The 17,798-nt window shown below is 47.5% G+C and overlaps 1 protein-coding gene across 7 annotated transcripts in view; it reads right to left on the bottom strand.

The window, feature by feature from the left end:
- The window catches only part of INF2 (inverted formin, FH2 and WH2 domain containing), a 42,347-nt gene extending 24,813 nt beyond the window's left edge, over nt 1–17,534 (bottom strand). For 4 of the 7 annotated variants that reach the window (XM_017807643.1, XM_017807641.1, XM_017807637.1 and 1 more), the window contains exon 1: nt 16,338–16,622. The gene's annotated coding sequence lies outside the window, so the exon portion shown is untranslated. Of the gene's footprint in view, nt 1–15,592; nt 15,682–16,337; nt 16,623–16,843; nt 16,861–17,442 lie in introns of those variants that run through there. The other 3 variants (XM_017807638.1, XM_017807640.1, XM_017807639.1) reach the window with 3 other exon arrangements.
- Between the last annotated feature and the right edge of the window lie 264 nt (nt 17,535–17,798).

A 17,798-nucleotide genomic window follows, 5' to 3' on the forward strand; every position in this document is an offset into this window, starting at 1 on the left:
GACCTCTGTTCCCCTGGGCTGCTAAGCCTGCACAGGGCTCAAAATAACCTGGGGCCCAATTGGTGCCCAAAACTCAGCACTTAGGGGACTGAAGGGATTATGGGAGAGTCTCGTTTTTCCTTCCCAGCTCCAGCACAAGGGTTTCTAGCCCTGCAGTGAGTAGAGAAAAGGCTGGAAAAATCTAAACTGAGTAATCTCTGGAAGGTTTTATTTGCCAGACAGCCAAGACAAAGGATGGAGAAAGACACATGGTTGGAAGTAATCTCATTTTAAAGCCTACCCTGTGATTTTTCCTGGGGACTGAACTGTTGGGAAAGGTCCTGGCTGCTTCCCCACAGCCGAGCCACATGGCTTCTGCTTTACCCAGAAACCCATTTTGGCAGTCACACCTTGGCAAATATACAGCCAAAGGGTTTGCTCACTGATTTGTGTTAGGCATGATATTATAGGCCTAAACATGCCTCTTGGAAAGATGCAAAGCGTGATGGGACAGGATATTTGAACAATTTCCCTAAGAGAAGGTGATGGTGGGACTCTCTGGCAGGGGCACTCAGCTCACAGCATCAAAGTCTGCATTGAGAGGTCAGAGGAGTGGAGGAGTTAGCAGGATATGGTGACAGAAAATCCCTTTAGAGAGCTTTGGAGAAACCCTCTTGCAGAGTTTCCTTTTGCTTCAATGGGAAAGCAGCTGGCCAACTGCCCAGTTGTTCCTTACTCTGTTGGCTGAAAAAATGATGGCCACAATTGAAAAACATGAAGTTGTGGATATACCATCTGAGAACACACTGTACAGCTGAAAAGTGATAAAAAGACCATAAAAGAAAAAAAAAACAACCAACCAAATCCCAAACAACAAACTCTCCTGCCAAAGCACAGGCTTGAGTTTCTAAGATTTGTCATCACTTTCTGCAGCCCAGAGCCCTTATTCACTCTTGGTAAAATTCTTATTGGGATTAGTCAACCCCAGTCCCTCCCTTGTACCCAAGCTCAGGTATTTGGGTTAGGCTCGATGCAAAGAAGAAGAAAGATCCTCCCTCCCTGGAGGGAGAGAAGCGAGAGTGCCCTGCCTCAGGTCACTGATGAGGCAGTGTCTGAAACCTCTCACCACAGTGAATTTACAGTCATGGGGCCGGAGAGGTGCTCCTACAGACCTGTCAAATCCTGCTCCATGATGTGTATTGAGCCCAGCCACCCCTTCCCAGTGCCTGGGGTCAAGCCTGGACCTTTGGTGAGGGCAGTGCTGAGGACCATCTGACCTGGGTGCTGGTCAGCCCGAGGGGCTGCAGAAGTGGCTGCCAACTGCAAGCTTCCTCTCTCTCGTGTGACTTCTTTTTTATACTCAGCAAATCACTTTTTAAATTTGAGCATGTCTAAACATTTCTTATCAAATCAGATAACAAAGCAGGCTGGCTTTTTGCTCCCAGGTGTATAAATACTTCACCATACTGTATTTGTATTGTACTATATTGTATCAGCTACAGCAAGTCAGAGAAATTATAATAGCATTACTGACCTGAGGCTTAGCTGATTCCTGAAAATTAAGCTCCAACAGTGCAACAGGAGACAGGAAATACGGACAGAGCATCCTGTTTACCAGCACATTTGTTCTGAATTATCCTTCCCTCCCACCTGCTCCACACAGATGTGAAGAGATGAGAAACAGAACCAGGCAGGTACCTCTCCAAACAGTCCTGGCTTGTGTTTTTATGCACTAGACTGAAAAAATCGGATTGACTAAATATTCTTCCCCACAGAGAGTGCACACTTTTTGTAGGGAAGAAAAAGAGATGCCTAATGTATCTAATTGTAAAAAGGGAATAAAATAAATAGGAGCTGTACTATATAAATGGAAAGGACATTAATATGGAAGAGAGGAGACAGCAGTACGATTCTGCAGATGGTGTGACAAATCTGTTTACAAACATAGATATGAGTGATATATTATGAATGAAACATCTTTCCATATTTTTCATGAAGCAAAGTGCTGCAAAGATGTTCAGATACATCCTTAAAGGGTTGGTAGTTTCACCTTTTATCTCTGACCACAGGAGCTTATCAGCAGGTAAATGATCTCAGCAGAGTGAGACGGACAAGGATTAAAATGGAACACATCTATCTGGCTGGCTCAGAGAGGCCATTTAGACTATGCTGGCTGAGGGAAGGACAGTCCCCTGACACAACCAGGCAAGATGCTCTACTTCAATGGCTGAATACACCTCACCTCTTGCCAGTAGATGGGCATGGGGAGTTTGCTTTTTGCTGCCCAGGCCATAGAAAAGGATGTGATGGTGGGAGCAATGTCCTCAGACTCTGTGTCCAGTCATTCCTGCAGCATCCATTCTCTGCCCTCCCCAGCTGTGTGCTCAGCATGGGTGCTGGGGGTGCTGCTCCCTTGGGCACATCCTGACAGTGTGTCTGTGCTTACTGCTGTGGGGACACCCACAGCCACAGTAAAGAATCATGGAATAGTTTAGGTTGGAAAAGACCTTTAAGGTCATTGAGTCCAACCATTAAGCCACTGTTGCCAAGCCCACCACTAAACCGTGTCCCCAAGTGCCACATCTACATGTCTTAAATACAACATTCTCCTTCTCTCCCTCAGAGGTTGGTCAGGCCTGATGGGTAAAGACAACTGAAGAAGCATCAATGCAAAAATATTCTTAATTTTGGAAGATTCCTTTTGGAAACATAAAGGCATCCTAAAGGCTTGCCCTCATGCACCCGGCCACAGCAACACTGTGGTTCATGGTGCTGACTTCTCGGATCATTGGGTTTGCAAAGCTATAATATTCCCTGCATCCATCCAACCCAGTTCATAAAATTTCCTCCTCCTTTCTTTCTGAATCAGGTGCTACCCAGATTGAGTTTTCTGTGCCCCTCTGTCCTTCAAGTCAGCTCCTAGGGAGATGACATCTGTGAGAGATGAATCAGGGCACGTCAATACTTTCTCCATCCTGTGAAGCTGCGGAGAACAGAGCTGCACAGCACACAGTCTAAATTATTGCATGCCTCCAGGACGACATGGATCACAGCAAGGACTGGGGAGGACATGTAAAAAGAGATTTCTCAGGGCAGCTAAGTATAACTGAGTGAAAACAACAGGGAGAAAAACTGCAGATCAAAACTGGCCTGATTTTTTTTGGAGCAAACTCACTGCCTGTGCTAAAGAACGGGGGTGCGTGAGGGGGAACAGTAGTTCCTTGCTGCTCTTCGAAGTCTGGGAGCATCCCTATCCCACGTTCTGCCCTCACAGCCCTCTGCAAGGCTGCTGGGGCACATTGCTGGCCCCTGAGAAAAGCTGCTCAGCCCCTCCTTCCTTCCGTGCAGGTTCCTGGCACTCAGGAGCCCGTTCTGCCTGGCTGACTGCTAATGACAGGTTTTGCTTCTGGGTAGTTCCAGCTTTTACTCTGCTGCTGGGAATATGCTGAGCCTTTGTATTTTGCAACATGTCAGACTACTCAGTCACTAAAAAGAAAAAACATCCTGGCTAAATCACTTTTAGAAGCGTGACGGGTTTTCTCCACCTCTCCTTTTGCTTTCATTTGTACTGCTGTGTTTTCCCGTGCAGAGTCGGAACAGCTCGCGTACATACAGACTAACAAAACCATCCTCCCACACACCAAGACTAGTTGGGGGGAACTAAAAATCTCTATTTTAGAAACCAACCTGAGCCCCTGGTGTGGGCCCATTAGCCTCTGTAGGAAGCTGCAGTGTTCTCAGTCTCCCAGAGGAGCTGAGGGTAAGGTACAGTGGGAAATGCAGGTGGGCAAGCCAAAGGCATTGGTTTGCCCAACTGTCCTCGACTCAGCACACAAACCTAGTGCTGCTCCACACTTCTGCTGCCATGGCCAGTAGCCACAGTAGCCTTTAGCTTTACATGTTCTTTATCCTCACCCGTATCAGAAGCCAGAATGTGCAATTTATGCTCAAAAAATGAAAAGGTCTTGGAATGAGTGCTCAGTCTTGTTCTTCGATACTGAAGAAGCTCATGGAGTCTCTGGCACACTATGCTTTGCTGTGGCATACCCCTCATGTGAGGCACACAGGAGTTCTCACAACACAGTGCAGGGTTGTCTGTGCCCACAGCAGTGCCACACCTTTACGGGGAGTGTTCTGTCTTTAGGAAATGAGAGAGCACAGACACATAGCCTGCTGCAGCTGGGCAGGAGCTGTGCCATCCACATGCTGACTGGGCCTGGCATGGGGCTGGCAATGGCTTCTTCTGGCAGCAAACTTGCAGAGAAGGACTTCAGTGCATAGACAAAAAGTGGCCATACTGATATAAATTTGTATGTATTTTGCCAGTATAGCTTATTCTTTCACAAATAAAGGAAAAACACGTTGTCCTGATTCAGTCCCATCCACCACTATCAGGATGCTGTGTGCCAGCACAACTTTTCTCTCCTGGGCAAATATAAGCTACAATATTGTGTGATGTCTCGCACAGGGGGTAAATGTGTCCATTCAGTATGTCTTGGTAGTGGTGGGGTTACACCAGGTTTAACCACACTGCGAAATAAAAGTCACCAGTGCCTTCTTCCTCACAGTAAATAAACAAATACATAAATCATCAGGCTGCTACAGGTACCACACACAAATCAAGCTTAAGTGAGGTGCTCAAGGATGTTTCCGTCAGGATCTTCAGTGGCATCTAAACCCTTATTTATATACTGAAAGGTTCCATGAGCTTTGCTTTAAATGGGTTTAAAAGCACTCATTGTTACTATGATGACACTGTGTGAAGACACTCAATAACCATATCCCCTGATCTGGTGAGCCAGGTTTAAACCAGATTGGTGCAGATCTCAGACCTTTGGTAATGGCCACTGCCACTGGGGAGACCTGGCCAGAAGCAAGGCACCAGCCTTCCCCGTCTATATGAGTGCCCAGTCAGACAAAACAATATAAGAAGCTTTCCATGGTGGGTATTAGCCCTGGGCATCCTCACATGCTCCTGCAGGCCTTGGGTGGCCTGGCAGATTTTGTGCTGGAGTGATGTGAGGTGGTAGCCAGCACTTGCCCCATGAAGACAGAGGGTGTCAGCACCCAGCTGTGCTGCAGCAAATTGGACCACCAGTGCTTCATCTTGGCCTCACTGGGGCTTCCCCCCCTGCTATCTCAGCAGATCCGTGGGAGCCTCGGACTCTAGCTGGAAAGAAACGGGACTTAGGTCCAGATCCCAGGAAAACACTGACTGGGAGTAAGGCAGGTCTGGAGGACCCCCTGCTCCAGTGCCCCCATGCTCAGGCAGCACCTCCATCTGCTAGCAATCCCAGCATCATTCAGCACTTCTGGATGCAATTTATTATTCCAATTTGGGGGTCATGTGAGAAGCAGGAGCTGTTACCCAGCAACATGGACAGTGCAGTGGTAACTTTCTAAGACTTCCAGTTTCCGCTCTGTGGGAAGCTGTCACACAAGCAGATATTATGAGTGGCAAAACCCTATTATTGCTTTTTTTGTTGTTGATGTTTTTAAACACCTCCACAGGATGCCAAGAGGACAGAGAAAACTGTCAGAGAGAAGAATTCCTACCTCAGAGCTGAAGCCAAATAATTCCCTTGTCTCTCTCACATCGAAGGATCTTTCTGTACCAGTTGTGCAAGCCTTCCCTTCCCCAGCCAGCTCCTTTTCTCCTTCTCTGCCAAGCAACCTTCAGTCAATAAAGTCTAAATCCCCAAACGAGCACGTCTACAAATCGAACGCTCTAAGAAAGTTCAACAGGATGTCAGTGTCTAATAGTATGCAAATACCAGCCTTCAGAAAGGTGCGAGGAAGTGACTTTTCTGTAGCCTCCAGGGAAGGCATTTGCATGTCATTTGTCACCCCTCTCATTCACACTGCACTGGGAGGGTGACACTTCCCCATGGGCTGGGAAGGCAGGAGCCTTGCACTCACTCCAAGTCCATCTGCCAGCATCAGAAAGCAGTCCTGCCATGGGGTGACTCAGAGAAGGGAAATGACCAAAGCAGGGAAATGATCTGGCAAAGGAAAGGAAAAAAAATAGAAAAGAAAAAAAGAGGATGCAGGATGGCCAGGGTGGTGGGATGGAGAGCATGGGGGTGGGTGGGGACAGCCCCTTGCATCTTTCATGAGCTGGACTGGGTTTTCTGGCTTTGTGACACCAGAGCTTTAAACACTGTAAGATCTCAGGGCTCTTTGCAATACTGGAAGAGCCAGGACAGTTTAAAATACTGAGGATGTCTAACCCAAGGCTGCCCATCGTGGGAGCTGGGAGAGGATTAGCAAAGCAAAGATCGAGGGCTCAGGCAGTGTCCTCTGGGCAGGGGCTCAATGACGAGAATCCTGCCCTCACTGGGCACCTCTAAAGTCCTGCTGAACTTCAGTCAAGCCCAGCTTTTACAGGCTGAGCAGGCTCTGAAGATATTAAAAGCTCTTTTTAACAGAAAATATCTCTGTGCCTTTCTGGTTGACATTTCACGTGGAAACTAGTTTGTGAGCCACAGCTGCCAAGTGCATCCATTCAGCCTCTCGGGAGGTGTTAATTGAAACCCAGTCATTATTAAATTGTGAATATTTCAACATGGCCCATTTTAGCATAGACCTCCTGCCCGGCTCAGGGTAGCAGCCTTCAAATACTGCTTATTTCTTACTCTGTGAGGTTCTACCCTGAAATGAACCTCCTAGATCAAAAGTTGGAGCCCACAGCAAGAGTCTTCCTGCCTTAGGTGGGAAACTCAACCTTTGTGTACATGAGCACAACTCCACCAGTATTAGAAATCCACTGATCTGTCTGCCCTTTAGTCCAAATTCAGCTGCCCTTTAAGAGACCAACTACCACGTGCTTTCTAATTAAAACAGTTTCACCACAACAATTTAATGTCCAAGGAAATGACTCCACATAATTCCCCATCCTGCCACAGGAAACACTCTGGGGGTGTGTCTATACAATCCAAGACTAATGTTAATTCACGATGGGTTTTACAACAGCAAGTGAATGTCCCTATACATAGCATTCACTCCTGAAGTTTAATCCTCAAGTCCTCAGAAGATTAGTTGCTAATCGGGTTCCTAGGAGCAGGACCAGGCTCACAGCAGGTTTTAGGGAACAAAAAAAAAATTAAGGGAAAAAAAAGTCCTGCAAAGAAAGGATTGTGATGGTGCAACATTCCTGTCCCTGAAAACCATGGAAGAAATGTAAAAGGCTATCAGTCAGCTCCCATCAGATTTCATCTGAAGCCTGGATCTGTGAGAAATGCCAGAAATGCTTCTCTTAGAAAGGCTGCATCATTTCCCACATAAAAATGAAAAAGAAAAAGCAGAAGCAGAGAAGTTCGGCTGAAAAGCAGAAAAAACAGCTCTAGAGCTGCAGTGGCTGTGGGCCCCATGGACATGAACAGCAGCAGCAGCGGGCAGCATCTGAGAAAAATGAGGTCATTTGGAACCCAGCTCTTGCTCCCAAGAACCCAAGCATCACTCTTGCTGCTTCCAAATGTTTGCTGCTCTGCCTGCTGCAAACAGCTGCCCACACCCTCACCATGCTCTAATGCCAGCCTGAGTGGGAACACCTCATGGAAAGATGGATGTTCCTGCACCCTGCTGAGCTCAGCTCTGGCCAAAGTCCATCAACCTGACTGTAACTTGGCCCCAGCAAAGGTGTTTGCTTTTCACTGCATGACTAGAAAGAATCCAGGCATGGGGTTGTGTCTCTGATGGAATGTTTTGGGCACTGCCTGGGGAGAGAGGGTTTCCTCAGCACATCTGGCCTACTCTTCCTCTAGAGGAAGCAGCGGCAGCCCCAAGCTGATGTGGTTGGAGAGGGGTGCCAGTGGGAGTCCAAAGGCTTATTTTCCAGGAGAGCTGAGTGCTAACCTGGGGAGTGAAGCTTTGCTCCCAAACCACAAGGATGTAGGGTGTTAAGGGCATAAATCCTTTTATGGATCCATTCCCTCATGTCTGAGCTTCCATCCTACCAACTTTACTTTCAAGTCACTCAGAGAGAGGGCTAATGGTTTTCCCCCAGCAAATCAGCCCAATTTTACCCCAGTTTTAGCAGATGATTTGGTGGTCCTCTGAATAGTAACTACACCAAAATCAGACAGATTATATCAAGAACTAAGAGTTTAGTCCCATGTTAGGTAAGGCAGAGCTGAGATCCTCTACACGTCAAGTATCGCTCTGCTGCCTCTGAAGCACAGTGCAATGGCTTCACTGCCCACACGGCAGGTCCACAAAATGCAGGAATCCAATTAAACAGATATAAATACAGCCCATTTGCCTTTAGGAATTAGATTATTCCTAATTACAGCAATCAGTGTCTTCTCACTGCTCTGCGTTTCTGTGACAAACCCATTCCCGTGCCAGTGGCTTTTCAAGCAAGACGCGTGAAGGGTTTTGGAAAGGAGACACCCAGCTCATTTCTGGCTGGCAGGGACAGATGCCAGCCAGAGGTCTGCTGAGTTGGCTCTTTTTAGGTGATCCTGCCTAAAATGCCTAGTATCACTTGCTACTAAATTACTAAACATCAGCATAGGCAGTATTCAGGAATTACAGGTGTAATTCGCCTCTGTATCTCTGGGACCAGATTACTGGCTACTGTGGTACCTATGTGGCCAGTGAAGACAACCACACGTTTTTATAGGGGAAAAATTAGGGTAGTGGAAAGAAATGTGGATAATTTAACTTCTCTGTTCATCTGAGAACTGAGCTCTGAGTTAAGCAACCAGAAGTACCAGTGTCAAAGAGAGTGCTGAAATGGCACTGAAAGGGGATTTGGCCAGGTGAGGATATATAAATTTAGGGGGAGAGCCAAATCTCCCCCTTCACCGACAAGATGTCTGGCCTTTGCAACATGACCCTGTGCCATGGGGAAAGCAGGAGATGCCAGAAGAACTGCTGGGAAGCAGATGGGGTGAACGAACGCTGACCTTCCCAGGTATAGAAAGAGCACAGTGACAGCAGCTGGTTTGCTCCCTCCTTAGGGAGCAGAGACATCTGAGCATCCTCAGGAAGCCACAGAAGCAAGACAGGAACTGCAAATCTGGCTGCTGCTGGCTCTTCTGCTTACTGAATTTCTCTACTCTCCTCAGAGACTGATATCCATCCATCCCTCTTGCCACAGACCAGCTCTCTGACTGCTTTTCTGCTGAATACATTCACTTTAGAGGATGTTAAAAGGAAGAAAAAAAAGCCCTCTGAAGTAGTCTTTATTTAATGGATACTTCAGATAACAAAAATAAAAGACTTTGCTACTGCCAGCACATGCATATTTCCGGGAACTTTGTATTTAATGGGGTCGATCTGCTTAAAACATCCACAAGACTTGCTCTGCAGTTTTGGTAGGAAGCTTCTGCAACAAAGAAACATCCTGTTTTGGGGAGGGTGCTTCCAGCTGGGGAGATGAAAGCATTAACTGTGGGGAACTTGGTGCTTTCTTTGGGCAGGTGATGGCAAAAATCTCTGCGAAAATCCCAAACCGCACTAGCAGTTCTGCCCAGAGCAAAGGGCCCAGACCCATGTACAGGTTTCTAAAGGATGTATGTGCACCTAAGCACAGGCTGAGGAAGGAGCCTGATATTTATACAGTTTATTTATCCTGCATACAGATATTGCACTTGTACTAAGGCTGCAGGGGAACGGCTTAGGCATTGCCAGGATGAAGGCTGCCACGACAGATAAACTCTGCTCCCCTGGTACACACACTGGTGCTGCAGCAGCAAGAAGATGTAATTACAGAAAAAAGACCATCCAAGACTTGCCCACAGGGAGAGAGGTAGGCAGGTCCTGTCCTCTGTACTCTTTTCAGCACAAACACAAGCCCTCCTCACTTGCACAAGGATGAAGACCTTCAGGGAGAGAATAGCTCTTCTAGAAACCAGTTTGATGTCAGAGGTCTGAAGGGGAAAAGGTTGAGGGCACCACTAAGCCAAAGAGCTACACAGATCCATATCAACCTTTACAGACATCAGTTCTGGAAAAAAGCTACCAAGACACCAGAACGGTACAGAAGGGAGAAGTATTTTTCCAGCTGTTCTCCAAAAGGGCTGCAAACATAATTCCCTCCTATAGAAATCAGCTTTTCCATTCAACTGCTGAGGAATCACGGTGGCTGGTATCTCATCTGGTGAACAGCCCAAAAGCAAACATTCTGAGTGTTTTTGTACAGATAAGGCTGACCCTAGTCAGGATTCCTAATGGCCTGGGCGAAGCACATATTTCACACATTAAGGAGCACAGCCTCAGATACTGCCAGGTACTTTTCTGTGAGGCTGTGAGAATGTGAACGCTAAGAGTAACCAGAAAACATGCTCAGCTGCTAATTCAAGAAGTTAAGCATTTGAGCAGTTTAAAATAAATTCTTGAAGAAGAGCAGCTTAGCATGATTTCAACATAATCCAAAAGATTATGTTGAAATCAAAAGATACCTTCAGAGTATTTGCTCTTCCGTTGGGTGAGAAAGTCTGAAGAGCCTGTTTTATAACGCAGTAATCCTAAAACATTGCCTGACTTAACTCCTCATTTTGCTACAGTACTTGGTCCAGCTGTTTTGAGAGGACCTAAAGTTGTCCTCCTTGATATTATCTTTCCAGTTCTAAGTCAGTCTTGGAATTAATGCAAACAGATTTTAACATGGCCCAACCAACTGGAGTTTGATCCTGGGAATTTCTCATGCTGCGGCAAAATGACCTTACTGTACATGCAGGATACCTTATACTGACATTTTGATCTCTTTCGGTGTTTCCTGCAGTATAATTTAAATCACTTTAGAAATAAGTGATACTGTTTTGTTCTTTGCAAAGAAATCACTTGTTCAGTCATATCCTCAGGTTTGCATAGTCTAAAGAGCTGCAGTGCTTTATGCCAGCTGAACTTGTGCTGTCATTAATCTTCAAGAGGAAAATCACTGTATTTATCTAATAAATTAATACACAATTAATATTAGGATATCATTTTATAAGTGATTCATCTCTACACATATGGCTTGCCCCAACACTTGCTTACAAGTGTTATCAGAACAGGAGTTTGGGAATTACAGGCTTGTAAATCAATTTAGCTTTGTGTTAGTCCTTTCCCTTCCTTTCTAGATAAATAGAGGCCTTATTTAAGGCTTGGTAATGTTTGTGAAGGTTCAGTCCATTTCCAGTAATGGAAACAACGAAACCCAGAATTTATCCCCAGGCTTACAAAAGAAGCCTCAGAACTGGGTAAATATAAAATAACTCATGAATATTGGACAGCTTGTTCTGAAATGGGGAACTACAGCCCATCAGTGCATAAACAAGTGAGCAGAGCCAGGCAGGCTGGAAAGCTGCCTTTCGAGGGAGAAATGGAGCAGCTCAGCCAGGCTTCAGATGCGAGCTACTCAGGGAGCCGGCTGCCACATCAGCGTGATGAAAACCAGAAGGGAAACAAGCTATAAAATGTATCAGGGAATAAAAATATTTGTTCCCCAGTTCACCTTCACGGTGGGCTCAGATTTGCAACGTTTGTCATATCAGTCAAGAAGAAGACACATTCACAAATACTTCCTAAATTGCAGAGCCCACTGCTGACATACCAGGTAAATACTGCAACACCCAGTTTCTTATTCCTTGCGAACTTTCATGCTCTGGCTCAGAGCACACTTGCTTTACTGTATTGTGCACACAGTTGAAAGTTAAGCTGACCAATTCTAAAGGATTTATCTTTTTTTTTTTTTAAATAGCAGAAGTAATTAATCTGCTTCAGAGAATGAATCAGCCTTTTCTGAGCTAGAAGCACACAAAGGAGAAGATTGTGGCTGTTTCTGGGGCGGGAGGGAGGCTTACTCACACAGACGATGCAGCGGAGGCGGCTGCCCAGAGTCCACAGCTGTGGGCAGTGAGGGGGGCAAAACCCCAAAGCTGGACCCCAAAACCCCCTGGTGCCACTTGGTGCCCCCAAGGGACCTGCTGGGACAGAGGGAAAGATCTTGGAGCTGGGCACTGCAGTGTTGGTGGAAGAAATGGGCCAGTGCACAAGGACTGGTCCAGGGAGGGTTGTGTGGTTTTGCCTCTCCTCCTGCATCCCTCTGGGTTGCACACCCAGCCCGTGAGGGGCTGCACCCACTCCTTGGAGTAAATCCTTTGGCAGCAGGGATCATCCTTTTATTTAGGTGAAGTACCTTGATCTCGGCCAGACAGCGGAATGAGTTGATTTGCCACAATTTGACTTCTCGGCAGGGTGTGGGAAGAAAAGCATCACTCACAAAAACCTGCTGCCTTGTACAATGGGAACTTCTGTTTCCACCTGGGGCCTCTGTCAGAAAATAAAGCTAACACTTAGCTCACTGCTTCCAGAGAATGCCGGGCAATGACTTAACAGAAAAGCAGGATGGATGAGGAGCAGACACTTCCCAGATAGGGGAAACCAGCAGAACAGAAGCAGCATGGAGATAGCTGCCTCATTAAAAATAATGCAATTTAACCGACAGAGCGGAGGGTAACAAAGTTATTCCTTAGCTACATTGACACAAGCAGAGATGCTCACCAAAGTTATAAATAAAGAAAGAAAGATGATGCCAACCTCATTCATTGATCTGGAGAGAGGAAAGGGGCTCTGCTGCTTCTCTCCCTTCATCTCCTCTGCTTACCAAGGTACACTGGGGAGAGGCTGTGCCTCCAGCAAGAGATGAGCTCACCGTGCAGTCCCTGGGACAGGGGCAAGGCTGGAATGTCCCTACCTCTGGGGAACACAGTGGGGGGACAGGTGGCCATGACTCCTGGACGTGCAGAGGCTCTGTGCAAAACAGATCTGTGGGTCTCCAAACTCATTTGACCTCTGCAACCGCAAAATCCATTTTAAAGTACAACTAAATATAGAGGTTTTATGGCTGCAGGGTGACTCCTTTCCCACACTTTCCTGGAGTGATCTCCAAATTCCTCTGCTGTCCTCGCTTGTTAAAACGTGACTCAGCTCTCCCAGCTGGAAAAGTGGAGACCCACTTAGTCCCAAGGTGGCCAGCTGCCACTAGTGATGTCCTATGTTGGCGTTAACCACAGCTTGGGAGCAGCAGAGGCAACAGAAGGCTTTGCAAGTTGGATTTGGGGTGAAATCAGTGTTACTGAACCTGTGGGTACTCTGAGAGCAGCTACGCAAACCATCAACTGAAATTTCCTTTGTGTCCCTTTTGGGCAATTCCTCTCAGCACCAAGGGGTGACTGAGGACACCTGCTCAACAGACTCAATGCAAAGAGCAAATCCCTCCTCTGCCCTCAGACATTCCCCCAAATTAATACCATTTACACCTCAGCTGAGGCAAAATAATGGCTGTGGTAAGAAAAACAAATGGGAAGTCAATGCCAAGTAGCAGGACCTGGAGATTCCCACTACAACCTTGCCAAGTTCAACATCCTGCCTTACCAGCTACAGCATCTGGCAGTTCTTCATTTGCCTGTACTTGTTTTACTGGACGTAGTGCTGGAGCAACGTCCCTTCTGAAGTGACCTGTTTCTTTTAGGGTAGTTAAGCATTTTGGAATCAGCTGAGTGACTCCAATGCTGGGATGAGGACTTCATCCACCGGCTCTCAGTCCTCCTTTCTGGCTTTGCCTGATGTCCTTTATCTGGCTCATTCTTTTTTTGGAGCACCTTGAAATACACCATCAAATGCTAAAGAGGTTTTGCAAACGCTATTGCTTGCTAAAGATTCTCATTGATCTGTGGCTTCAGCATTCCCAGGGCTTTGAAATGTCAGCTCAGGTATCAAACCAGTAGAAACAGCTGAATCTGGAAACAATATGTGTTTGTTATATCAAACAGAAAAACCATCATGCTGTTAGATGCTCTCCTGATGATTTCTGCAGATGTGAGAGGCTGGCTGGCAAAACAGCAACAAATGTTCACCTGCCACATCACACAACCACTTACTTAACTGCGGGCACTCCTGTAGATGCCAGGCTATGACTCAGGGGCTCATGCATGAACCCCACACCCCTATTTGTTTCCACATTCAGTTCCATTAAACCAGCTCATCTACCACTGACGTTATCTGGTAGAAATTATAAGGCTTGGCTGTTGCTCACTAGTAATTTTTTTCCTAGGAAAAAAAGATGATACTTGCCCTTGACAAGAATCTTGAGAGGCACAGAGAAGTTGCCCAAACGCAGAGAACCCTTTTTCGAAGCATTCCCGTTTTGTGCTTCGCTCCAGTTCTTAAAGCATGCCTGCAGAACTGGAACAACTGGGATGCTGTGACAAACCCCACACCAGACCTACAAGTACAATGCTGGCCTTCATTAGAAGGAGAAAGTCAAAGCTCAAAATTTGACACGGCTTTTTTCCTTCCCCCAATTTGTTCTTAGCATTTCAGTTGACAGCACAGAACCCAAGAGGTCTCTGTATAATTAAAATACAGATTGTTTGCTTGCTCCGTTGCAGCACTTGGTGCTCTCAGTGCTTTTTCTGGCCACTGGGAAATGAAAGCAGGCTCTGCAGCAGCACACTCATGAGCACTGTGTGATAAACTGCTGCACATGCAGTGCTGAGAAACACTGGAATAAACTTGAGTTTGGTGGATAACACCGAAGGGCTTATAATATATCAGGTCAGAAGCAGGTAGTCATGCACTGAACACAAGGAGCATCGTGCTGCCGAACTGCATCTAGCTTCTGCAAAATATTTGGGTTTTTTTAATCTGGTTATATAAAAAGCCATGTCCAATGTTAATGAACAGAACAGGGATAACTCCTTGTGAAGTGTTTATCTGCACATATCAGCTATGGTATTTTGGACCGAGCAGAGCTGGATTTGTTCAATACCTTGTGAGCTGACTTTGTTGATTCAGTGGGTGGTACTTCCTCTGAATCACTATTGATAGACCTTATTGCAAATATTAAGAGCAAGGATATTCGACTGGGAGCTAAATCTGAGCTCAGATATGAGCACTGAGTTTGTCTGAAGTTCCCGCAGCTGTTTCAGCTCTATGAATATTGTTCACTGCCCAATCTACAGCACTGTGTTGATACCCACTGCTGAATTACACCCGTCTTCTACTCACGGCTGGTTACAGCACAATGGTGGGATTAAACATCCCTCATCAACAGAATAATTGTTGCAGAAAAAAACCACCCTAATAAGTGATGCCATGGAAGTAAACAGGGGGAAAGGAGGACAAAATGAAACTTAGCTTGCTTCGGTAAGAAAAATTTTCTACTCAGTTACTTTGGGAAACCTACCCAGCGTACCCGGCACACAAGACAGGGGCAAAATTCAGCTTCAAACACATCTGAAGTACATACAGCCACTTGCTGTGCAGCTCAGTAAAATCAGGACTTAACAAACAAAAGATGACAAATCGTAATAAATAGGGTACAGACCTAAAAGGATTGGACAGGCAATCGAATGGAAGGGGTCAGTCTGAATTTGGCAGGGGCCACTACAAACTTAAGTTCTCCCTTCATGACGGAGCAAGTGGGAGAAAGCTGGGGGAATACTGTACCAGCACAGAACATAGGGATATGCAATAAAAAAAAGGATTAATAAGAGGCCTGGAGTAAGATGAGAGCTGACAGCAGAAAAGAAGTCAGATGGACATCTGAGGAAGAAAATCACAGTTTCCCACCCCCACCACAGGACAGGAGGAACCTGAGGAGGAGGTTAATTGCAGTACCTACCAGCTGAGGGATTTATTTCCAGGTGAGATGTCAAACACGAGAGGCACAGGACAGACCTCTGAGCCTGGCAGCTCTGCTCATCCACAGGGAAGTCGGAGAATAAGAAGCTCATGACTCCCAGGGAGCAGCATAAGCTGGAGCCTGCTTCATGAAAGCAGACAGCAAGTTCTATCTTGCATGGCATGACACAACGAAAAGCATTCAACTCCTATTTCTATATTGATACGAGAGAAAAGCATCTATACTGGGAGAACTAAGCAGTCACAGTGCAAATACAAAGTAAGAGAAAACCATATATTGGAGAAAAAATTACGGTGTCAGTTCAGTAAAGTTGTGAAAATTCCCCTTCCCGGGAGACCAGGGACAAATGATTTACAGTGGTGTGCAATAAGGCAATAATATCATTGGTGTGCAATAATATCATTCTGTGTTTAGATTTGTTGACCTGCCAGGTCCCTTCCTGTCCTACATTTAGATTATCTTTTATACAATGGGTCTTGTACACTGCTTGCATTTTTTGAGCAATATTCTTGGATGACAGCCTAGAAATGGGATTATTAACTTATAATAGGACAAAAAAAAATCACATATCTCATAGGTTCCTATGATCCCCTCCCCCCACTCCCCCAGTTTTGGCAGCCTCTGTGTAGCAGAAAAACAAGTTTAAGTGGATGGCAGAGAAATGAGATTAGTGGCCAGACAGCCCAAATTCTGAGCAAGTTCAGTAGGACGATGGCAACCTTACCGTAACTCTGCTGACTCCAACTTTTCTTTTCAACTGACTTAGGCCAGAAGTTTCCTTGCAATTTACCAGGGAGCCTCAGGTCGTTTCCCACTGTGTTTACCCTGAGAAATTCTTCAGAAATCCGAGAAAAGCAATGTACATTTCACAGTGTCGATCTGGTACTGGGAGGGATGACCACGAACACCGTTTTGGGGTATTCCTCCTAAGATCAGTGTGTCTGAGCACTCCTTCCCCGCCCCCGAGCTCTGGAATTCAGCTCTGCGTGCTGATGTTGCAAGAAGCCATTTCATCATTGCAGAGTTATTGAGCAAAAGGGAGGATGAGGCTGGAGAGAAGTATGTGGGAAAAGTGGGCAGGACTTGGGAGACGTCCGAAAACCACTGGATAAGAGAATATTTCAAAATAAAAGCCTGAAAGTTGCCCAGCCCGGACACAGGCACAGCAGCCATACACTCTATGCTAGGAGATGCTCAGTCACCCCCCGGCACAGCAGGACCACATCCCACCTGCACATCACACCTGCAACCCGCACCACGTTGCACCTACACGTGCAATCTGGACCACGTCATACCTAGACACGGTGTAGCTGCACCTGCGATCCAAACCACATCCAGCACCTGCGATCCAAACCACATCCAGCCCGTACACGGTATGTTTGCAGCTGCAATACGGACCAGCTCCCACCTGTATGCTCCACCGTCGCACCTGCAATCTGGTCCAGGTCCCACCTATCCACCGCTCTGTTGCATCTGCAACCCGGACCGGCTCCTACCTCTCCCACGTCCCGTCAAACGGGCGGCGGGGACCACGTCCCAGCGATGCGCCCTGCGGCCACACCTGCAGCCCAGACCGGGTCCCACCTACACCTCCCTGCTCCTGTCGCGCCTCCATCCCCCCTGCGCTCAGCCATCCCTCCCTGCAGCTCCGAGCCGCCCGCCGAGCTCCGGCCCGCCGAGCTCCTTCCTCCCCGGTCACCGGGGCTGGGACCGGGGGGACGCCAGCGGAGGGAGGGGGAGATGCTCAGCCGGGCTGCAGCCCCGGGAGGGGGGTTCAGCCCAACTTCTCCCGGCTGAGAGGACCCCGCGATCGCGGAGCTCGGCCTTACCGCGGCGCTTTCCTGCGGCGGGCACCGACCCTGCGGCGGGCAAGGACCCACCGCCGGCGCCCGCAGCCTTCGGGCTCTGCCCGCCCGCAGCAGCCTCGCCCCGTTCCGGGGCGGGGCGCGGGCGGAGCGGGGGGTCCGGACCGGCCCCGCTGGGGAAGTTTCTTCCCACCCGGCCGGGGGTTCCCGCTGCGCCGCCCCCGCCCCGCGTCCTGCCGGGGATGTCACCGCGGCAGCGCCGGTCCTCTCTCCTGGTATCGCCCTGGCAGAGCATGCCCGGAGGAAGAACCCTCCCCGGAGCCAACATCCCCCTCGCCGCTCCTCTCGCCGCAGAGAGGTCCTGACCCCCCCGCAATGTG

This window comes from Lepidothrix coronata, unplaced genomic scaffold (genome assembly GCF_001604755.1).
Source record: "Lepidothrix coronata isolate B3197 unplaced genomic scaffold, Lepidothrix_coronata-1.0 Scaffold19, whole genome shotgun sequence".
Lineage (NCBI taxonomy): Eukaryota > Metazoa > Chordata > Aves > Passeriformes > Pipridae > Lepidothrix > Lepidothrix coronata.